This window comes from Hypanus sabinus, chromosome 11, assembly GCF_030144855.1.
Source record: "Hypanus sabinus isolate sHypSab1 chromosome 11, sHypSab1.hap1, whole genome shotgun sequence".
NCBI classification, from domain to species: domain Eukaryota; kingdom Metazoa; phylum Chordata; class Chondrichthyes; order Myliobatiformes; family Dasyatidae; genus Hypanus; species Hypanus sabinus.
The window spans coordinates 19,308,026-19,331,416 of NC_082716.1; the positions used below are offsets into that span (position 1 = coordinate 19,308,026).

At 37.8% G+C, this 23,391-nt stretch overlaps 1 protein-coding gene and 1 long non-coding RNA gene across 9 annotated transcripts in view; one reads left to right on the forward strand and one right to left on the reverse strand.

Moving 5' to 3' along the window:
• znf644b (zinc finger protein 644b) overlaps nucleotides 1-15,976 on the reverse strand; it is a 134,301-nt gene extending 118,325 nt beyond the window's left edge. For 3 of the 8 annotated variants that reach the window (XM_059983867.1, XM_059983863.1, XM_059983865.1), the window contains exon 1: nucleotides 10,217-10,343. The gene's annotated coding sequence lies outside the window, so the exon portion shown is untranslated. Of the gene's footprint in view, nucleotides 1-10,216; nucleotides 10,344-10,766 lie in introns of those variants that run through there. The other 5 variants (XM_059983868.1, XM_059983864.1, XM_059983869.1 and 2 more) reach the window with 4 other exon arrangements.
• Nucleotides 10,374-23,021, forward strand: LOC132401736 (uncharacterized). The gene is made up of 3 exons (XR_009514690.1): nucleotides 10,374-10,496; nucleotides 19,662-19,797; nucleotides 22,339-23,021. It is a non-coding gene; the product is annotated as an uncharacterized LOC132401736 (long non-coding RNA).
• Nucleotides 23,022-23,391: the final 370 nt, after the last annotated feature.

The window sequence follows — 23,391 nt, forward strand, 5'->3', positions numbered from 1 at the left end:
CTCAAGCCAAGTGAAGGAGATTCCTATATTAAAAAAGACAATGCTGCCAATGTACATTTGCCTGGATATCCAAGAGCACAAAAAGTAGCAAACGACAAAAAAGGGAAGCTTTTATCGGACACCAGAAGCTTAATACTTTCTGCATTCATCCAGGCTTCCCTCAGTATTAAGGGTGAAAATAAAAAGAAATTAGAAAAACAGGAAGGCATAAAAATACTGACAGGTAAACATCAAAGAAGATCCAAGGAGCTTGGAATTAGAGAACCTAAAAGCAAGGAAAAAACAGAAATTATTAGTAAGTAAAAAAGTCAACCTTTTTAAGGAAACAGGACATGTGTGTTTAGGTTCTCATCAGATACATTGCAGCTGTCTTTACAATGCCATTGTTATAATTATGGAGGAAGTGAAATACTGGACGAGATAAGATAGGAAATATCAAGCAATTTAGCATCTTTAAAAGTAGATAAACCACTAGTCATGAATGAAGTATTTTAGGCTGTTTAAAAAGAGCAAGGGAGGAAATGCAAAATGATCTAACCGTTATTTATTCTATCTGGCTTCAGGAATGCTGGAGGGGGAATATTTAAAAAGGGAGGAAGAGGTAAACTAAATAATTACAGGCAAACTACTTAGCTTCAGTGATGGGAAAATTATTGAAAACAATTCCGGGGATAATATAAACCATTATTTGAAAAGACACTGATTAATTATGGATAGCCAGCAAGGCTTTGTTCAGGTTATGTCACTTAACTCAATTGAAAAGATAAGAAGAAAGGTTAATACAGCCAATGAATATGATACAGTCAACATGGATTTTAGCAAAGTTTTTCATATGGTCTCATTTCATCAATTGGTCAAAAAATAGAACCTGAAAATTCCAGGCAAGTGGGAATTAGGACCCAAGGCTGGCAGGAAATAGAGGCACTGTGTGGTGAATGTTCTGTGTCTAGATTACTATTACTAGTGGGTTTCAAGGTTCAGTACTTGATTCCTTGGCCATACATATTAGTGATTGAAACTTAAATGTGTGGGAGAATGATGAAGTAGTTCACAGAAGATAAATAAAACTGATCATGCAGTTGACAGGAAAGAAGAAAGATTTCAAAGATAGCTTAAAAATTACTGAATTGCTTTATGATTTACTGTTTTGGAGATTTCTTCAATATGATAAGCTGTGAGGCCTGCTATGTAACATTATTGTTACTGAATGAGAGATTCCATAAAGCCAATCCTGACAGCAACAAAAGAAGAAATCCATGTCATATTGGTTCCTATAGATTTGTGGTAGTTTTTTCTTTTGAGGCCTTAGTGGATACTACCAATCCACTTTAAGCCCTTCTATAAAGGCTTGTATTTTCAGACTTGGTATCATACTGCCTATGAATTTCATGATAGATCTTGAATCTTTTTTTGTGTGTGTCTTACAATACTTTCCTTTGGAAGAGGCTGGTAATATTCTTTTCCCCCCAAATTTACCATGTATTTAGTCAATATGCTGGAAATATCAGATGAAACTCAGGCAAAATTGATTTTAACAGGTTTGTAATCATCTCATTTCCTGTTTCCTTGATTTTGTTTACATTTTGCCCACAAAACAATAATGACAATAGTTCAACAAGCTGTACAGATGAAGGGAACAGTTAGGGGGATCTGCAAAGCAATCCGATCCTTTGATGAATCATTCTGAGATTACTTCCCAATCAGGTCAAAAGCAGAGTACAGGACTACCAGCATGAAGCAGTGGCCACTAACACCCCCTCCCACCCCCTATCCCCAAGCAATCACCCCAGCAGATTGATACTGTGGGAGGGCACATGATATGAAGGATTTAAAGAGAATTTAAGGAGGCACTCTTCCATACTAGTTCTTATTCAAATATAAAATGATATATGTTATGCCAAACAAGGCCTCAGGTATTCCCAAGAATGGTAGAAATAAGAAGCATTTTTGAAGCATTGTCACTGTTATAATATAGGAAATACAGTGCCGACTGATGAGCAGAGCAAAAATCTCACTGAAATCAATGTAGTAATAACCCAGCACTTTTGTTTGGTATTTATGAAGTAGGCATAATGCATTTAAACTATGAGTTGTAACTCTCAGAATTAGAAAGGGCAGTACAAAAGGTTAAGGCAAAAAAAGCAAATTAACTTTAGTGATGACTTCCTCATAATGAATCAATCTGTAGCTCGAATCTCTGAAAGCTTACAACAGTGCCATAAACTGCTGAGTGTCTTCCGTAAAACATTAAAATTATAGATGCATCTTTCAATTAGAAACATTGAGTGATACTATGAGAAATGTTTACACTACCTAGTTATTTCCAGAAGTCAATGACTGTGTGGAATATTCAAGAAGCTCATCTCCAGTGGAATCTAATGGAAAGCTATTATTTTCCAAATTTATGTTGATTCTGTGATAATCATTTCACTGTGACTGAAGCATTCAGGATTAGATGGGATGGATTTTCAATGCTGTTAGCAAGTGAGACTAGATTTGCACACCCTGGAACAGAGGAATGGGAAAAAACAGACTCCTCGGCCTACCATGTCTGCACCAAACAATATACCAATCTAACTAATCCCATCTTACTGTATATGGTCCACAACCTTCTATTCCTTACCTGTTCATCCATTTGTCTGACTGACTCTTAAACATTGCTATTGTATCTGCTTCTCACCCTCCCCAGCAGTGTCCTCTCAGTAAAAAAACAACTTACTTTGTGTATCTCTTTTCATATTTCCCTATCTCCCCTTAAAGTAGTTATCTCTAGAAACTGACAATGCCACCCTGGGGAAAAGACTATCTGCATCTTTCATGATTTTATATACTTCTATCAAGTCAACCATTAGCCTCTAGAGCTCTAGAAAAAATATTCCACATTTGTCCAACCTCTCCTTATAACTCATACACTCCAATCCAAGCAGTCATCCTACAGTCAGAACTACACACAGTACTCCCAATGTGGTCTAAGGTTTTATAAAGTTGCAATATGACTTGCCAACAATTATTCTACATTCAATAAAGAAGATATCCACCGTCATGCTACATGGGATAAATTCTGAGCTGGACATCCATGAGGCCCAGAACATAATCAGAAGCCACAGAGTTGTATCTGCAAAAAAACACAGCCCAGCAAATCCCTCGATTACTGTCCATGGCTCAATCACAGCAGAACAGCATACCAGAAACAGGACATCCTAACAGAGGTGTAATCTGGAAAAAGTAACAAAGCTGTGGAAGAATATTGGACAAAGGAAGAAGCAATCTCAATTTATAGTCCTCCCATATCCATTTGTATATGGTGATGGGCCAATTCAGCAATTACAAAGATCAGACAGCCCAACTCTTTTATAAATACCAGCCAAGCATTTAAATGAATAAACTGACAAGGCATAGCTCATGAGCATCCTCGGTCAAAAATCTGTTGCTAGACACCTCAATCTTCTCCAGCAGGTCCTCATAAATTTAATTCAATCCACAATATCTAAAAATGACTACCAAATGGATGCAGCAAAAATTGAAAGTCCTTACATCATTCTTTCCCTGATACCATTGATGTATTCCAGAAATAGTTGTGCCTCTAGCAAAAATATTTTAGTTGAGCAACACATACAGAATCTACTCAGCAAACATAAAGAAATTATCCAGACAGGATCCACCATGCAAAATCCAATCTGGCTCATTTCTGATCCACCACTCTCTGTAAATTCCAAGTCATCATCTGCATTCTCACCAATAACCAACCTCTGGTGCTCAGTTTAGGTTCCTTCAAGCATTCCTTCACAGAGATATACAGCTCAGAAACAGGCTATTCACTTAACTGGTCCAGACCAACCAAGAATGCCCCATCTGAGTTAGTTCCATCCCATCCCATCTGCCAAAGTTCGGCCCATAACCTTCTAAACCTTTCCATCCATATAGCTATCCAAGGGTCATCAAAAGTTGTACAGGATGAGATCTTGATTCAAATATACAGTGGATTCCAGTTAATTGGGCCAATCGGCTAATCGGGGTAGCCACTTATCTGTGACAATTATTAAAGAACAAAAACTAATCAAAAAAATAGCCAGGATTCCCTTGAGGAGTTTGGGACACTCTGCCACTTAATCGGGACAGGAGACTATTGCTGAATAGCTTCTAACTCTCGTCAGTCATGTGAACTTGTGTGGCCGTTAGACACTACAACATGGTTAACACAAAGTTTTTTTTTACATAGCATCAGTTGTGTGTGTTTGAGTTCAAAAAGCAATGACTTTTGTCACTGGTAGTGGCAAGAAATAAACAATAAGACAATTTAGAAGTGTTCTGCTCACTGGGTTTCAAGCATTTAAGTTTGGAGATGACAGAAATGACCAGGAGTGAAAATGAAACTATTTAATTACTTCAAATTAGGATCTAAGAAAAATTCGAAGGTATTGACAATCATCTCAAACTTTACAATGAAAATGAAGATTTGGAGGATGCAATCGTCAATGAAGGTGTCTGTGTTGATTTCATTAATTTACAATTAATGAAAAGAATGCGCCACTGAATGAATTCCTCCATTGATAACTAATAGGAACTAACATACAGTTTTACTAATACGCAATACTAAGTATTTTTTTAAAAATACTTTAACTATTTCCATGAAACTTTGGCTAATTGTGACAGCCACGTCATTAGGCCAAAATGTACTGGTCCCTATCTGTCCCAACTAATCGGAATCCACTGTATTGACAAAAGTGTTGGAAGAGGCAAGACAACATTCAGCACACTCCATAGGAAACACAAGGGTCCACTCCACCCTGTGAGCTTGTTGTTACATTCAATAAGATCATGGCCAACCCAATTCCTCAATATCTCACATCTCCAAAATTCTATCAACCTTCAGCTAGAACTTGGACCACACTAGGCACCTGAAACTTAAAACAGTTATGAATTGATAAAATGTGAAAGGTAGAATGATGAAAGCCAATATAAAAGATGCAGGTTCTAATAATGGTGCAAAAAGAGAAATACCTGGATGACAAACCTTTGAAGGTACTATAACCATTTGAGAAAGCTTTATAAATTGGCTACAGGATTCTGGGTGTTGCTTATCAACTGAGTCAAAAAACAAGGAAACAATGTTAAACTTTTGTTAAAAGTTTGGCAGCAACCAGAGGATTACATCTAGTTCTGTTCACACTATTACAGGATAGATCTGAAAACCATATGGATGTCCTTGGGGAAAAAAGATTCAGTGCAATTGTCTCAAGGACAAGAGACCTCAATTACTTGGACAAACTTCAGAAAGTTGGACATTTGTACAATCAAGAGTTCAGTCAAGGTGAATGAAGAGTAGTTGTTTCTGCTAATGACAGAATCAAAAAGCAAAAAACATAAAGTGTGAAAAAAAATCTTCCAAATACAAGTACTTAAAATTTGGAACTTAATGCCTAATATGCATATTCAACAATCATTTTCAAAACGGAAGTGGATAAATCTTCTTAAAGTACATACATGTCACCATATACGACTCTGTGATTCATTTTTTTGCGGGCATACTCAACAAATCCATAGTATAGTAACCATAATATGATCAATGAAAGATCAACCAGAGTGCAGAAGACAAACTGTGCAAATGCAAATATAAATAAATAACAAGAACATGAGATTATGAGATAAAGAGTCCTTAAAAGTGAGATCATTTATTGTAGAAACATTTCAATGATGGGGCAAGTGAGTGGAGTTATCCCCTTTTATTCAAGAGCCTGATGGTTGAGGGGTAGAAAATGTTCTTAAACCTGGTGGTGCGAGTCCTGAGACTCTTGTACGTTCTACCTGATGGTAGCAGCAAGAAGAGAGCATAACCTAGTTAGGTGGGACCTCCAATGATGGATGCAGCTTTCCTACAACAGCGTTTCATATATACGTGCACAATGGTGTGGGAGGGCTTTACCCAGTATATACTGGGCCAAATCCACTACTTTTGATAGAACAGTCAAAAATTTGTCTTGAATTTTGCTCATACAGTTCAATTCATTACAACAGTGCATTGAGGAAGTACAAGGTGAAATACCAGAGTGCAGAATGAATTGTTTCAGTTACAGAGAAAGTGCAGTGTCGATAGACAATAATGTACAAGGCTACAAAGTAGATGATAAGGTATACTGTGAGCTCAAGAGTTCTCTACTAATGGGATACAAACTGTCCTTGAGCCTGATAACATGCGCTTTCAAGCTTTTGTATCTTCCATCCATTGGGGGGGAGGGGGGGGGAGAGGAGAGACTGTCCAGGGTAGGTGGGGTCTTTGGTTATGTTGGCTGCTTTGCTGAGGCAGCAAGAAGAAGAGTCCACGGAGGAAAGGCTAGTTTATGTGATGTGCTAAGTTAGCTCCACAACTCTATAGTTTCTTGCAGTTACAGGCAAAACAGTTTCCATACCAAGCATTAATGCATTCAGATAGGATTTTTTCTATTGTACAGCGATAGAAATAGGATAGGGTCATAGGGGACATGGCAAATTTGTTCAGCCTCCTCTGAGGAAGTAGAGGCTTACCTTGTGATGAAGGGGATAGAGAGCCCACTGAATGTTCTGCAGAGATTTGGCACGAACTTGACAGCTGACAAACTGACTTAAGTGTTTTAACAACTCTGATGTTAAAAATACTCAACAATGGAGCCTCCACAGGATACAGAATGCTATTAAGATTCATAACACTCAAACATAAAATTTTGTGCCTTAGCCCTGAAAGACTGACCTTTTATCACGACAAAAAAAAAACCCTAGTTCTATATTTTCAAGCCAAGGGGAAAACACTCAGCATCTGTCAGTCCCCCATAGATCCTCATCTTTCAATGAGATCATTTTTCATATAAACTTAAGAATAGAGCCATCCTAGTCAATGGTTTCCACAAAGGACGCAGCTCTTTCATCAGTTATTACAATAGTATCCCCCACATAGAGCATCTAATGGAAACATATTGATTCACAAGAGAGTAAAAGTACATAATATCTTGAAAAAAGTTATTTTCCTGATATTCCAACCCTTTTGCAATGTAGATGACTGACATACAGCAAATGACAAAAGATTTTGTGATAGCACGTTCCAAACCCACAATCTAAGACAAGGGCAACAAGCATCATGGAATGTCATGACTTCAAATTTCAACTCCACACTACACAGTATTTCAAAATGGGAGGGTAGCGTCATTCCTGAGTCATTATTGGGTTAAAACCTTTCAGTTCTCTCGTAGCTCTCCAGCAGTACCCTTCATGGTCACAGGACTACATTTTGAAATAATGATGCATTGCCTACTCAAAGTTAATTATCAATGTACAATAAATGCTGCTATACATTTGATGCTGAAAATTGAGTGATGACCACTGGTCTCCTCAGAAATAAAGAACAGCAATCAACAGCAAAGAACACTGGTGATGCCAACAGACTCAATAAACTGATTAGAAAGGTTGACTTTGTTATAGGATTTAAACTGGACACACTGGAGGCTGTGGTAGAACAAAGGACCCTATGGGAAAAAAAAATCGGGACAATTCTGGACAATGTTTCTTGTCCTCTGCATGCCACCTTAGCATAAGAGAGGAGCACCATTAGTAGACTAAGACAACTGCACTGCTCCAAAGAGCACTATACGAGGTCATTCTTACCCTCGGCAATAATGCGTCAACCTATAGCCCAGGAAGGGATAACCCCCTCCAGTTAGACTGTTTGAGGTAACTTACTTTTTTATTCTTTCTTACTGCTCTTCTAATATTTGTATATCTGTGCACTTCTAATTTCCTTCGGGATCAATAAAATATCTATCTATCCAGAAAAATGTAATTATCTTTATCATGTACAATTTCATCAGGTTTGCAATAAATTGGAATGTTTATTCAAGAGCACCAAAATCAGCATACATGTACTTATGGATGTGACAATAAACTTGGCTTTGATTATCCATGAAATCCAAAACATTATATGTGAAGTAAAGGTAAGAATGAAACAGTTAATAGAGCATATACAGTTTTTTTCTCCAACATATTAATAGATCCCATAGGGGAAAGGAAACATTTTATTTCCATTCCTATTCACCTGAGTAACTTGTTTAAACGTAGAGCCAAAATACAAATATTTTCCAAAATAATTTCTAAAATATTCAAATTTCAAATATCACATTCAAATACTATATTTAAATTTCAGCAATTTGAATATAAAAACATTTTCGAATTGCTGTTTTACAATGTTGATTTTTTAAAAATCATAGATCACTTTCAAAAAAACCTTTCCAACTTTTAAAAAAGTGACTGGATAAACAATGCACCAATTCCAAAGAGCTTAAGATATAGGACCAGAATTAGGCTATTTGGCCCATTGAGTTTGCTCTGCCATTTCATCATGGCTGATCCAATTTTCCTCTCAGCCCTAATCTCTTGCCTTCCCCCATATATCCCTTCATGTCCTGACCAATCAAGAATCGTTTTGTCCTAATCAAAAAGACATGAAACTTTTGATGAAGAGTGCAACAAACCTTTGTTGCTCTCTGTCAGTTAAATGATGTGAATTGACATTTTTGAACTATGCTAACAGATCAGTTTAAATAGATAGTGATGACTGTCAAGTGATATTTCTGAGTGCATCAAAATAATCCATCTTCTATCAGTAAGATTAAGTTTTTAAACAAAAATTTAAATGACAAAATACTTGCTAAATCTTCAACAAAAACTGCCAATCTTCACTACACCTTTATTTGAGGGTCAACATTACACCTAGGCCTCAAAAACATTGTAAATATTTGAAATATGAAAGCGACTATGACAGTTGTGTCAACTATAAACGGACTGATAAGAGCTAAGCATTCCGTATGTTACAAGCTCCCCCACATCTATGAAGTCTTACACTATGAAATTCAATTTAAATCTAAGAAGATGCAGAGCACAACAATGAAACCATGAAAACCACATGCTTTTATAATGTACATCCAGAAAAGCCAGAATGGCTAACATCACCCTCAGCAGTCAATAAGATAAGATTGTACTCAAGCACCATTTATGAAACCCTATTATGTACAAACTGGACATAACATGTGTCTACAAAATAACTGATATAATTCAAAGCAGTTCTTTAGCCAGAGTGCACGTCATACTACCAATCCTCAATTCAGATAATTTTAGACCCAATATTAACTAGGGTGTACTTAAGATCAGGCAGGAAAAAAGACATTACCAATTTTTAAAAACTAAGACAATGAACTACTACACCTTTGCATTTCTAAACTAAGGTAACATCCTCACAATTAAAACTTGAAATTTACATTGTTATACAGCAGTGAACTTTTAAGCACCTCACATTTTAAAAATAGAGTTATAAACCGTTACCATCAAAAGCACCCAAAAGTCTTGATAGAAAAATTTACAGCTTCCAAAAGTTGTGCAAACATTTAAACATAAACTTATGCAGCAATACTTCATATTATCCACATTTACTTTCTGACCCTCCTAACAGTCATTATCCTATTGCAGTATTTAAAAAACATGCACTGGAAACCAAAGGTTAATGCTATGTACAGGTATATCATTGGCCTTGATGGTATTCTTTGGTAACAAAACATCAAATACCAAGCAAATTAAATGTTAGCATTAGCATACGTGGGACATACTTCAAGACTAGCAATCCAAGTTGAAGGGGATGGAACAGAAAGCTGCAAAGTACAAACCCTTTTAATTCCTTCAACATTTTCCTAATGTTTCTCCCGTTTTGCCCAGAATCAAAGAATGATTTTACTTTGTGTGCGAGTGCATGGAGTTGCAGAACCAACTCGAAAAGAGAGCATTTAATGCCTTTAGGCACAAAATTTGAAAGAAAAAGAGATTTAAAAGCTAACTTTTTTATTATTTATTTTGCCTGCTGGGGGTTGGCAATAACCCCTCGAATTGGTCCGGAATGTCATGTTGGCGTGGCAAGAAAGACATGGAAGCGGTGTGTGTGTGCCCCATGCCGCCAGGCTTGTGTCAGCATGAACATGTCACGCTACCGTGTTCGCTGCTCCCAAACGCCACAATCCAACCAAGTAGCTGGGCAAGGCGGAGGGGAGGGGGGGAGGAGGGAGGCTGGCACACGAAACATGTACTTCAGAAGAAAAAACATCCAAACGGAACAACCACCGTCAAACCCGAGCGCCAAGCGAGCCGCTGAGTTCCGGCGGCACGAAAGTTTTGTTGCTTTCTTCTTAAAGAAGAAAAGGGCACGTACCTTTGGCACGAGGGAAGGTGCGCGAAGTGGCCGGGCTGCCTGTGTATGTTGTTTTATTATTGTCAGCGCTCGTCCTCCATCCATTCCAGCGCCGCCATTTTGCTTTACTATTGTGCGAAGATGGCGGCGGGAGGGAGGGAAGGAGAGATGGCGCTGGGAAAAGCCCGAGCCCTCCCCCTTCCCTTTCCCCACCCCCTCATAGCCCGGCCGGAGCCAAGCTCAAGCTGTCTTCTGTAACGCAACTATTTTGGAAGAGAGGAAGCTACCAAAAAAAGATCAAGTAAGGTGTTTGGGTTCCTTCCCCCCTCCCCCCGGTGGCAACGGCTGCCGAGGCGAAAGCTTTGTCCGGCCGCTGTGCGTGGTGTGGCGGAACTGGAGCTCTTCGCCGGGCAGTTGCAGCTCGGTGGCTCTGCGCTGGTTGGAGTGGCAACTGCGGCAACCGGAGGAATAGTAGTAACGCAAATGGTGGTGGGCTTCCTGGCCAAGCGTTGGCACGGCTCTTCTTCCCTTTCCACGCGCAAACATAATCCGAAATTACATAGGATCCTACCCTTTTCTGGCAGCATTGGGTGAACTTCACCGCGGCGTTAAAAGCAGGCAGGTGTTAAAGAGAAACGCGTCAAGACCAAGGAAATTCGACGCTTCTTTCACCCCACTCCAAGAGAGCAATAATTCTTGGCTGTTGGGCCAGCTTTTCAGCCCAACATACTCCCACCCCTTAATGAGACGTTGGGAAGCCAGAGCCCTCGGGAAATGAGGCCAGCCAAATAAAATTAGTTTTATTTGGAGAAAATAATTAAACATCCAGATGAGAAAGCTCCAATAGCAATGCAATCCTACATAATTTTTCTATACCTGGCATATATATAGTATCAATGTAAACAAATTGTAACATCCACATTTATAATAAATAACCTGCAAGCATATTTTGAAATTAAACTATTGTAAATAAATTCTTAAGTAATACACAAGAAAATATTTACTGGGGTAGTGATCTATTTGCCTTTATTTGGAGAACAACTGCTTGTGCTAGGTAGCATTAAAAGAAATTATTGACAATTCAACTGCTTATATATAATATAGGCTTAATTACCTTCAAACTACGTTTACCTTTCGTCATACTTATGGAAGCTTAAATTCCAACAAATTAACCAATAGTAATATGTTTTTAGGCACCTGATCTTTATCTCTCTGAAATCAAATGGTTATTTTTAGCTCTTCCTTATGTACTACAGGTAGTACACAATACACTTAGGAAAATAGTTTGTTTTACAGAAAATAAATACATTGTATTTATGTTATATAATAGAAACAATGTAATTCAACAGGTAACTTCACAGACATTCATTAAGCTGCATGTCAGTGTAGAGTCAGCATAACATTTTACAGCGCTGGCTTTTAGTGTTCAATTCCTGCTGCTGTCTGTAAGGAGTTTATACGTTCTCTATGTGACTGAGTGGATTTCCTCTGGGCACTCTGGTTCACTCTCACATTCCAAGGATGTTTGGATTAGGGTTTGTAATTTGTGACCATGCTATCTATGTTGGTTGTTGATGCAAACAATTCATTTCCCTGTATGTTTCAGTGTTTCAATGTACATGTGACAAACAAAGCTAATCTTTATCTCTGACCAATTAAAGACATTTTAAGTTTCAAATGGAAAATGGCCAAAGGTAAATTAAGAAAACCTTCACTAAGATTGATCCAAAGGTTAACAGCAAAGAGAATCAGAACTGGATTTAATAAAGCAATAAATATTTAGTTTTTATTAAGAATCAGGTGAGTATGAAAAATTGCTTTGGACCACTGAAGCAAGACACAAGGGCAGATACAAAGTATGATAGAGATGTTACCTGAGTATGTTGCACCTTTACTTAGCATGTTTGACCAGCTAAAGTTACTGATGCCAGTAGTAAATATTTTTATATTACTTAAAAGATATAGACAAGTTGGTTTTTGAGGGAAAGGTTCTTGGGAATGCAGATTATACTAAGGACACATCACATTAAGAACATTAGGCCATGTTCAACTACTAAGTACAGAGCCATATTTGTGACTTACAAATATTTGGTCTCGTGGCTGACCTACTTTGTCCACTTTCTTGCCTGATCATCTCTTCTCTTGATTACTGTAATGTTCCTAAATCATTCAACCATGATGTTGAATTAACTCAGTGACTGAGAATTTACACTGCTCTAGGCTGGAAAAATCCACACAATCACAACCCACTCAGTAATAGATATTCCATCAATTAAAAAACCCCACTTGTTTGAAGCTATCCAACTTGAGAAACTTTCAACACTTCTCTGGATCTTGAACCTGAAGAGTTCTTCAACATAGGTCTGTAAAGGTTCTTGGTCAATCACCTGATGCAATTGCAAGAGCTTACTTGGTGCATTTCCAGGGTAATGCATAATAGAAGAAAACAATCTCTTTTGTACTTGCGATCTCAGTGAGAATATTGTTCCACTTTTAATCACCTTGCACAGTCTTAAACCTCTGGAAATGTGTGAGGTTTCTTTTGTGTTAAACCAGACCTTTTAGAGTATTGTAAAATGTTTCAATATTAGTAACTTCATATTTAATATTATAGAGTGCATAATGACAATCACCATGTTAACAGTCAGATCCCAGGGGCCAAAAATTTTGCAGAAAAGGTTCACCTCTGTGCAGTTGTAAAGAGTGAACATCAAGAAAACAGACATTCAAAGAGTGAGGTAAAGTTAGGCATGCAATGAAGCTATTAGGTAAGAGCAAGGGAAAGGCTAGGCTGTCAGAGATGAATTTCACGTGAAGACAAGAAGAGACAGCAAGGCAAAAGCAAAATACTGTGGATGCATGAAATCTGAATCTAAAACAAACAGCTGGAAATACTTATTTAGCATCTTTAGAAAAAGAAAACTTTAACATTTTAGATCATTCATTGGTCATCAGTACTCTAAGAACTTTGAGATCCGGCACAAGGAGTGAAAGATGGAGGAGCCAAACTGTCAAAATGAAAGCTCGTTCTCAGTTCTGATGAAAGGTCCTGGTATTAAACATTAACTTTCCTCTTTCCATAGATGGGGCCTGCCTGACCTGCTAAGTTTATCAAGCTTTTTATCTTTATGAATGAAATGACTTGATAGTATGGAAGATGAGTGGTTAATAAAAACATGCTGTACAAGGCAAAAGGACACAGTAATAGGACATACAGAGCAGTAAAAAATTATTCTTAAATGACACCAGCAGAACTATGTGCTGTTAAAACTTTGTAAGTAGATTTATTATATGAAGCAGTTGAAGTCAACATTTAGTAGGAAAATGCCTAATCGAAAATGATTTAGGTTGAAATTAGTTTGAAATGGAAAATAAATCAGCCATGATTTGAATGGTGGAACAAATTCAATGGGCCGAATGGCCTAACTTGGTTCCAATGTCTTATGTCTTAATAAACATGGTTAAGAATCAAATTTGGAATGGTTTGGAAATTTGAACTGGAAAGATCATGGAAACTCAGAATAATACTTCAGTCGTTTCAGAAAATCAATTAACCTATTATTGGTCGCCATGAGCAGAGGATAGTGTATTGCTTCAGATAGCAAAGTGAATAGAAGGAAGGATCAGCTTCACATTTTAACATGAGAACTGAATTTGTGGCTCTGAATAGTGAAATAGGAGACAAAAGTGAACCTAGCAATAGAAGCAGGCCATTTAGTTTCTCAAATCTAGTCTTCCTTTTAGAGCATGATGAGATTAAGTGATAATTTGGTTAGCATAGCAAGAAGTTTTTAATACAGAAGCAAGGATTATCATACTACAATTTTACAGCCCTTGGTGAGACTACACATAGATATTGTTTGGAAAGGTACACTTGCATGGAGAGATTGTTATAAAGTTTTACCGAACTAGTTACCAATAATATTAATAATTTATTTGTAGAATGCTTTTCTCAAATGATGTAATTCAAAGTGCTTTACAATGAGATTAAATGCAAGCATGAAGATAACAGACAAAATTATGTTAATTAAAAGCAAGGTTAAGTAAATAGCTTTCAAGCTATTATTTAAAAGTGTCAACTGAGTTAACATCCCTTATAGTTTAGCTATGGAGTCCCTCAGTTTAGGAGCATAGTTAAAAAAACTAACCTGCCAATTTTCTTTTGAGGAGGATTTTTTAAAGTTTGAAAGGTGGAAGAAGATCGAAGAGCTTGAGCGGGATTATAAAACAAAAGTGATTCTGCGATATACAGGTGTCTCTTACCCCCCCCCCCCCACAAGGATGGTGCATTCCTATGAAACCTTACTTAAGCGGAAATGGCGTAAAGCGAAGAACCATTAATTTATATGGGAAAAAATTCCGTATAAGTGAAAATCCTCTTTGTAATGCAAAAACAGGCTGCTAATGTAGGTCTTTTGTGAAAGTGAAGTGGCGTAAAGTGAACATTTGTAAAGTGGGGGACACCTGTACTCCAGTCCTGGACCACTGAGAGCTTTAAAAACAAGTAAGATAACTTCAGAACCAATTCTAGAAGAATTCTACGGGAAGCCAAAGCAGAGTAGTTTGGATGGAAATGATGTATTCTCTCATCTGGGTTTTAGTCAAAAGTGCAACATCATTCTGAATGAGTTGAAGTTTGTCAAGATTAAAGCACATACTTAAAAGGAATTTTTATAGACCCAGAGAAATGTTTTTTAAGAAGCAAAATACTCTTGACTCTGAAAATACTGAGTAAATTTGCAGCATCTTTAGAGAAAGAAACAAATAGCTTTTTATCAGAAGTAGGAAAAGGTAGTTATAAACACCCTTCAAGATATAGATGGAGGAGAGCAAGAAAGAAAAAGAAAAGACTAAGTATTAAACAGAAAATGTTAAATGACAATGGTGAAGGCTTAAGTTATGTGGATTGATTATCTAGAATTATCAAAGGAATTTGGAATGAATGCATTTCTAACATTTTCAGTTTTGATTTCATATTTCCAGCATCCATAGTATTTTGTGTTTGCAAATAATGGATCCAATGTTTTGATAAGCTTTAAGGGAGCAAAGATTTCACACTCATGCACTGTTCTGTTTGAATGGCTTTCATTTTATTAATGGCATCTGCAAAAGATTGAATGGCTCTTTGTAACTCAGTTTGTAGCACCCTTGTATCTGAATCAAGCTTTTTAAAGTGGAGAAACAAAATCTAATAATACAGGTAGTGTACAGAAGAAGAATATTTCCCGTATCCCAGCCTTTTTATCAACACCACTAAACACATATTCTCCAGCTTTTTTCACATTTCTGTTTTTAGGAGCATGCCGCTTTGTAATGTATTGTTATGTTTCTTACTTTGCAGTTCACTTCAAAGATACTTCAGTGGCTGCAAAGTAGTGGGTTCAGCACCACTACTTTGTGCCAGCCAAGATTCCCCACCTGAACTCATCCTGTCTGCCTGCTTTTGACCTGTTACCCTCTCTTCTCACTATTACCATAGGGTGGGAGGTGCAGGAGTCTAGGGTACAATGCCACCAGCAGTTTCAAGAGCATTTGTTGCTGTGCAGCCGTTGGGCTCCTAGACCAGCGTCTCTTGCCTCGGTGCTGAACCACTTTTGTATATTGGATATTTGTTGGCTTTTGTTGTGTGTGGTTTTTCATGGGTTATACAGTATTTTATCTTTTTTTTCCTGGGGTACCTGCAAGAAAATGAATCTCGTGGTTGTATATGGTGTAGATACTTTGATAATAAATTTACTTTGAACTTTGAAAGCACTGGCATGCCCCGAGTCTTTCCTGTTTCTTTCTCATCCTAAACTTTACCTCCTGTGGTCTTCTAAGGAAGTTGCTTCACAGATCTAAATAAGGAACGTCCTTTTAATTTTGTATACGAAGTAGTGTTCCTCCTTTTTCAAATTTCTCTGAAGTGCATTGCTCTCCTATTGGCAACATTTGGACCCTACCCATTGTTAATTACAGTGTTCATTCATCTTCAAGGCAAACAGAAGGCCTTTAAATTTGCTTCTTCCTGAATCGTCTTCCCTCTTCAGCAGCAATATTCGCAATGCAATGTGCAATGTTTACAAGGAATGGATGAATACTGTTTAAATGATTGGATCTCACATGTGATTGTACACAGGAAAGACGTGCAGGTTTAAGCTAACTCTGATGTCATTACCAATAAAATGGAACAGGATATCCTATTGTTCAAAGGAAACCTAGAGAACTGTGAGAATCAGCTAAAGTTTGACCAGTCTATAATAAGATGCTTATGTTAATTTTATAGGGTAAATTTAATAATTCCAGTATAGCACCCCACCAAAGTTCACAGGAGTAACAATAAAGATCCAGAATGGCAGACCTGATTCTCCTGTCATGCTTGTTTTGAGCATATCTCCACACAAGAGTACCTCAATTAATCCTACTCTACAAATATACATACAGTAAATCAATATCATTATTTTATATAACACAACATGACCTCTTCTCAACTAAAAGCACCAAATATGTGTTTATGAGATAGTCTTCATCATAATTCAAATTAATTGAGAGATGCAGATATAATCAAAGTCGACAGTAAATGAGATGTAGTGTTTGAGTTCAACTACAACATGCCTGGGAGGAATTTCAGCTAAAGTTCTTTCAGAGTCACAGCACAACAATTTTAAAAACAGAAGTGCTTATTTAATGAAACATGTATCTGAATATATCCATCACAAAATATGCCTTTAGTTCTGAATATATCCAAAACACATTATGTCTTTAGTTCCATCATTCATTCTGCATTGGAATATTAATACACAACAACTGCTTGATTTCTAGAAGAATAAAACATAGTCCAAGACTTAAAACTATTACAGTAAATTGTTGGTTTGATTAGTTAAGTTGATTCATTGTTGAAAAATTCTGTTGTGCTTATTTTGTAAGCTAAAAAGGGGATTTCCCCATTTCAGACCGAGAGGAGAAAGTCTAATAGATTGACAGCAATGGTTGGAAAATGTCGCTAACAACAAAACTAAATTATTTTAAAGAAGTTCAATGGCAAAGTGCTGTGTTTATAAAAAGTATAAAAAGTATAAAAAGCCTTGTGGTTGATGTTCAAATTAACAATATGGAGCAGATTAAACATTAAGTCCAATATATATTTAAATGAAATAATTCATTGACTTTCTCATATCAAATTAACAACAATTTACATCGATTCGGAAAAGACTATCATTTAGAAAAATATTCTTTAGAAAAGCTTTTTAGAAATATGTTCCACGGAGGCCACTAACTTAAAGACACTACAAACAAAGGAGATATCAGAGGAGTGATCTTGTAGTCAAACAGATATTTGAAGGTATGCCAAAGAAGAAGCAGAAGATACTGCCTGACCAGCTAAGTTCCTCCAGTATTTTGTGTGAGTTGCCTCTGAATTTCCAGCATCTGCAGAATTACGTGTTAATGAATTTGCTAATGACAAATGAGTATAAGACTTAAAATAGGTCAAAATCTACTGTCATGACAAAAGTTCGAAGGGTGACAAGTATTGTAAGGAATTTTGGAACCAGCGACCAATGATGAATTTCTACCATGGTGGAAATTTGTGGCCAAAGGCGGAACTATCAGTAGAAGAACAAGACAATGCAAAAGGACAGAATTGCCTCAATTTATTTATGGGATGTAAAACTGCGGAAGAGAGACTACAAGGCACAAACCATGCATGAAAGGATTGTTCTTTAATCTTCCATACAGATTTTATATTGTGGAATTTTTCATAAAGCTAAAAGAATTGAACAGCACAGAAACAGGCCATTTAGCTTACCACAACCAGGCTGACCATTAAACATCCATTTACATCAATTCTTTTATTCCTTTTCCATCCCAATTAAATCCCACACCTTTCTTCTCAGCCACCTGCATTAGGGACAATTTAAAGTAGTCAAGCTATTAACCTGCCATGTCTTGGTATATGGAAGGAACCCAGGAGAAACATGTTTAGAATATAGACTAGTACAGGCCCTTCGGCCTACGATTTTGTGCCGACCTTTTAACCTACTCCAAGATCAATCTAATCCTACCCTCCCACGTGGTCGTCCATTTTCCTTTCATCCCTGTGCCTATCTAAATCTCTTAAATGTCCCTAATGTATCTGCCTGTAAACCACCCTAGCTGTGCATTCCATATACTTACCACTCTCTATGTAAAAAAACCTATTTCTGACATTACCCCCTCCCCCCATACTTTCCTCCAAACACCTTAAAGTTATGTCCTCTTGTATTAGCCATTTCTGCCCTGGAGAAAAGTCTCTGCTGATGACTCTTATCATCTTATGCACCTCTATCAAGTCACCTCTCATCCTCCTCTCCAAAGAGAAAAGGCCTAGCTCGCTCAACCTATTCTCAGGAGACATGCTGTCTAATCCTGGTAAATTTCTGCACCCTCTCTATAGATTCCATGTCCTATAACAAGTTAACCAGAGCTGAATACAATATTCCAAGTGTAGTCTAACCAGAAATTTATAGTAATAAAGGCCAACACGCCATATACCTTCTTAACCACTGTATCAACCTGTGTTGCAACTTTGAAGAATCTATGGATGTGTATCAAGATTCCTCTGTTCCTCCACTCTGTTGAGAATCTGCCACTAACCCTGTATTCTGGCTTCAAGTTCGACCTTTCAGAGTGAATCACTTCACACTCCAAATTGAACTCCATCTGCCACCTCTCAGTTCAGCTTAGCGTATTATCAATGTCCCGTCGTAACCTACTACAACATTCTACAATATCCACAATTCCACCAACCTTCATGTCATTTGGAAACTTACTAACCTACCACTCCACTTCCTTATCCAAGTCACTAAAATCATAAAAAGCAAGGGGGCCCAGAACAGATCCCTGTGTAACACCATCGGTCACTGATCTCTAGGCGCAATATGCTCGATCTATTACTACCCTCATACAGAGAGGCATACAGACAGCACCAAAGGCCACAATTGAATCCGGCTCTTTGGGGCTGAACTAGCAGTGCTAACTCCTGTGCCACTGTGCCACATGTTCAGTCAGAAGAGAGTTGTTAGGGAAGGAGTGGTTTGAGATCTCTAGCAGGCTACAGTGATGGAAAAAGGTAAATACATTGCAGAGGTTTAAATGCAAAGGTGATTGTATTACAAACTTGCTGTTCCTTATCACCTTTTCACATGAACGCAGGTGACAGAAAATTAATGCAAGGGCAAGGCTGATGAACAAGTAAGATATGATACTGTCATGGTTTTTGGGGTTTGGCTGAGTTTTATGAAGAGGGGAGTAATCAGAATCCTACAGCACCAAAGCACAAGCGCAGAAAATAATGAAGAACCTGTAAATCACCAGGAATAATATTTACCTGATGAGGGCATGCTGGCTATGGAATTCAATCTGTGACAAGAAGACCAAATGACCTGGAACTGATTCTGAGCCAAAGTTGAAAATTAAACACTTAGACAATGCTTGTTCTTCTTTCCAGCTTCCTGAAGGCTGTTGCTACAGTTTCCTAATCCAGGACTGCTTTTTACCTGCCTGCCTACTCAGCACATCAACAGGATTTTTTTTGTAAAATGCTAGTTAATGTACATTTGGTGGAGCGTATTACATATATTTAGGTATGACTATTATGTCTTGTCAATGAACACAATTAACTTTACATTATGTTTAATACCCTGCTTTAAAAGAGGAAATTTTAAAAACAAAGGAAAAATGGGCAGAATTATAATATAAGGGCATATAATATAAGTAATATAAGGGCAGCCCAGGAGCTTTTTGGTATTACTCTACCATCTCTGATTCAAGATTCAAGGTTGCTTAATAACATTTCCAGTACACAAGTGTAAAAGTGAAGAAAGTAATTGTTAGATCAGATCCAATACACCACAAAAAAAGAACACAATAATGTAAAAAAATACAATAAATGTAACTACATGAGATAGCTTATATACATTGATTGTTTGTTCATAAATTGATACTAGGCACAAGAATCTTTGTACATAAGGTGACTGACAGGAAGTGATAAAGTAGTAGTTGTGGTGCGGTAGGTTAGTGGGTAGATGTGTGAATCAGCCTTACTGCTTGGGGAAGTAGGACTTTTGAGTCTGGTGATTTTGTCATAGATGCTAAGTAGCCTCCTCCCAGTGAAAGTGCGACAAACAGTCTATGAGCAGAATGGATGGGATTCTTCATGATGTTACTGGCCTTGTTCTAGCACCTTTCTCTATATGTCCTTGATTGAGGGTAGTTTGGTACCAGTGTTGTGCCTTCCACAGCTACTGTTTCTCACTGCTGAAGTGATGTATAGGATTCCTGTCTGACTAAAGATTTATGTGATAATAGTTGTGATACTATTAAGGAGGTTTCATGCTCTACTGAAGACATCTCTGCACTGAATCATGGGCTATAACAGAAAAAGAATGAGCACATTATAAGTGATACAAACTTCATTGCATAGCTAAAAAACTTGACCTCCAAATAAAAGATAAAGTGAAATGCTTAGAAATTAGAAATCAAAAACTACAGATGCTGTAAATCTGATTTAAAACCAGAAGGTGCTGGGAACTCTCAGCCAGTCAGCTAGCAAATGTGGAAAGTGATAATGCAATGCTTAATGTCAATTTGTTGACCTATCACTTAATGTATCATCCGTGTTCAATCCACCATGTCCTGCAAGCTATTTACCATTTTCTGAACGAAAGTTGGAGATCAGTCCTGCCGAAGGATTTCGGCCCAAAACCTCAACTGTACTCTTTCTAAATGCTGCCTGACCTGCTGAGTTCCGCCAGCATTTTGTGTGTGTTGCTCAGATTTCCAGCATCTGTATATTTTCTTTTGTTTGTGGTCAAAACTAAAAGTTGCAATATATAATGACAAATAGAGAAAATTACAATGTACAACCTGACCTGTCATGTCTTCGTGTCTGTGGTATCAGAAGGTTGTCAGGTTCTAGATACACAATTCCTGGTGGGCATAATTTTACCTGAAATGATCGCTGGTGTAATCTGTCCCAGGTAAAACTGCTTTGCACATTTGTGCATGAGTAAAGTAGCCAAATTGCTCTTATAGTGACATTGTTTGACGAGACTAACATGTATCACAGACAATTCGTCCGAACATCTGTTTCACCAACCCCTCAACTAACCCAGTGCCAAAGGTGATAATAACTTTTTTCATAAAGATTAAGCAGTGTCAACACATTATTGATGGTTAATTTATCAAGGAAAAAGAATTGCAAGTTTTGAAATGTTAATCAAAGCTCAAAGCTTGCAGCAGAATCTGGACCAGTTAGAGATATGGTCTGAAAATGGCAGATGGAATTTAATGCAGAGAGGTGTGAGGTGTTGCACTTTCAGAAGACTAACACAGTAGGTCTTACACAGTGAGCAGTAGGGCACTGAGGAATGTGGTGAAACAGAGGAATCTGGGAATTCAGATCCATAATTCCTTGAGAATTGTTTCACAGGTAGATGCAGTCATAGAGAAAGCTTTTGGCACACTGGCCTTCGTAAATCAATGTACTGAGAACAGGAGTTGGGATATTATGTTAAAATTGTATAAGACATTGGTGAGGTCTAATTTGGAGCATTATGTCCAGTTTTGGTCACCTACTACAGGAAAGATGTAAATAAGATAGAAAGAGTGCAAAAAAATTTACAAGGATGTTGTCAGGACTTGAGGACCTGCGTCATGGGGAAAGGCTGAAAAGGCTAGGACCTTATTCCCTAGAACGTAGAAGGCTGAGAGGAGATTTGATAGAGGTATATAAAATTATGAGGGTAAATGCAAGCAGGCTTTTTCCACTGAAGTTGGTGGACACTACAACTAGAGGTCATGGGTTAAGGGTGTAAGGAGGAATATTTAAGGAGAACATGAGACGGTGGTGAGAGTGTGGAATAAGCTGCCAGTGTAAATGGTGGCTGTGGGGTCAATTTCAACATTTCATATGCCTTATATAGCAATTTTGAGAGGATTTCAATTTAAATTCTACTCATGGGAAAGGCCTGAAGAAGTGAAAATAAAAGCTATCTGATTATCATTAAAATCTATTGGTTTACTGGCATCCCATTACAAACATGGCCATATGAAATTCCACCCCCACATCAACATGATTTTATCTTAATTGTCCTTCTAAATGGTAATGCAATTTTTTTTGTTAGTCTTAGGTGTTTGAAAATATATGAAGAACCAATCATACAGATAAATTAGGGTTCTACTTCAACATCAAATCAAGACCACCAGGTTCTTGCAAATCCACACAATGAAGAAACCAAAAAGATTGCAGCGCACATGGTTGTAACGGCCTCTCTGGCACCAATAAATAGTGAAATTTCTTGTCCTATTCATCTTTCCCATGATCAAAAAACACCACTGATCATAAAGAACAATAAAATCTCCAAATCTACCTCATTAGCAAGCAGGAAATGAAAGTGCTGCACAGTTACAGCTTAATGCGTGGAGTGGGTCCTCGCTCCATACCACAGTCAATTTCTCGAACTTCCAGTAATGCCCCCCCTTCACCATTCCCCATTCACATTTCCTTCTCTCACTTTACCTCCTTACCTCTATCTGGTGCTCCTCCCTTTTTTCTTTCTTCCACGTCCTCTCCTATCAGATTCCCCCTTCTCCAGCCCTATATCTCTTTCACCCATCAACTTCTCAGCTTTTTACTTCACCCCTCTACTGTGCCCAGTTTCACCTATCACCTTGTGTTTCTTCTTCCCCTCCCTCCATCCTCTTACTCTGACTCCTCATCTTTTTTTCCTCCAGTCCTGATGGAGGGTCTCGGCCCGAAATGTGGACTGTACTCTTTTCCATAGACACTGCCTGGCCTGCTGAGTTCCTCCAGCATTTTGTGTGTGTTGCTTGGATTGGACAAAATACTTGATCAGAGCTGAGGGATTGTGCAGCCCAGCTAACAGAGGTTTTAATGGACATCTTTAATATCTTTTTGCAACAGTCCACTGTCCCTACAGCTACCATCAGTCCAGTGCCTAAGAGAGCGATGGTAACTGGCCTAAACAATTACTGCCCAGTGTCACGGACCTCAACAATCACGAAGTGCTGAGAGCAGCTGGTGATGGAGTGTATTAAATCGCACTTTCCAGCTACATCAGGCCTTTTCCAGTTTGCCTACCACTCAAACTGGTGCACTGATGCCTCAGCCCTCTACTCTGTCCTGACCCATCGAGAAAATGATTCCTCAAACGCCA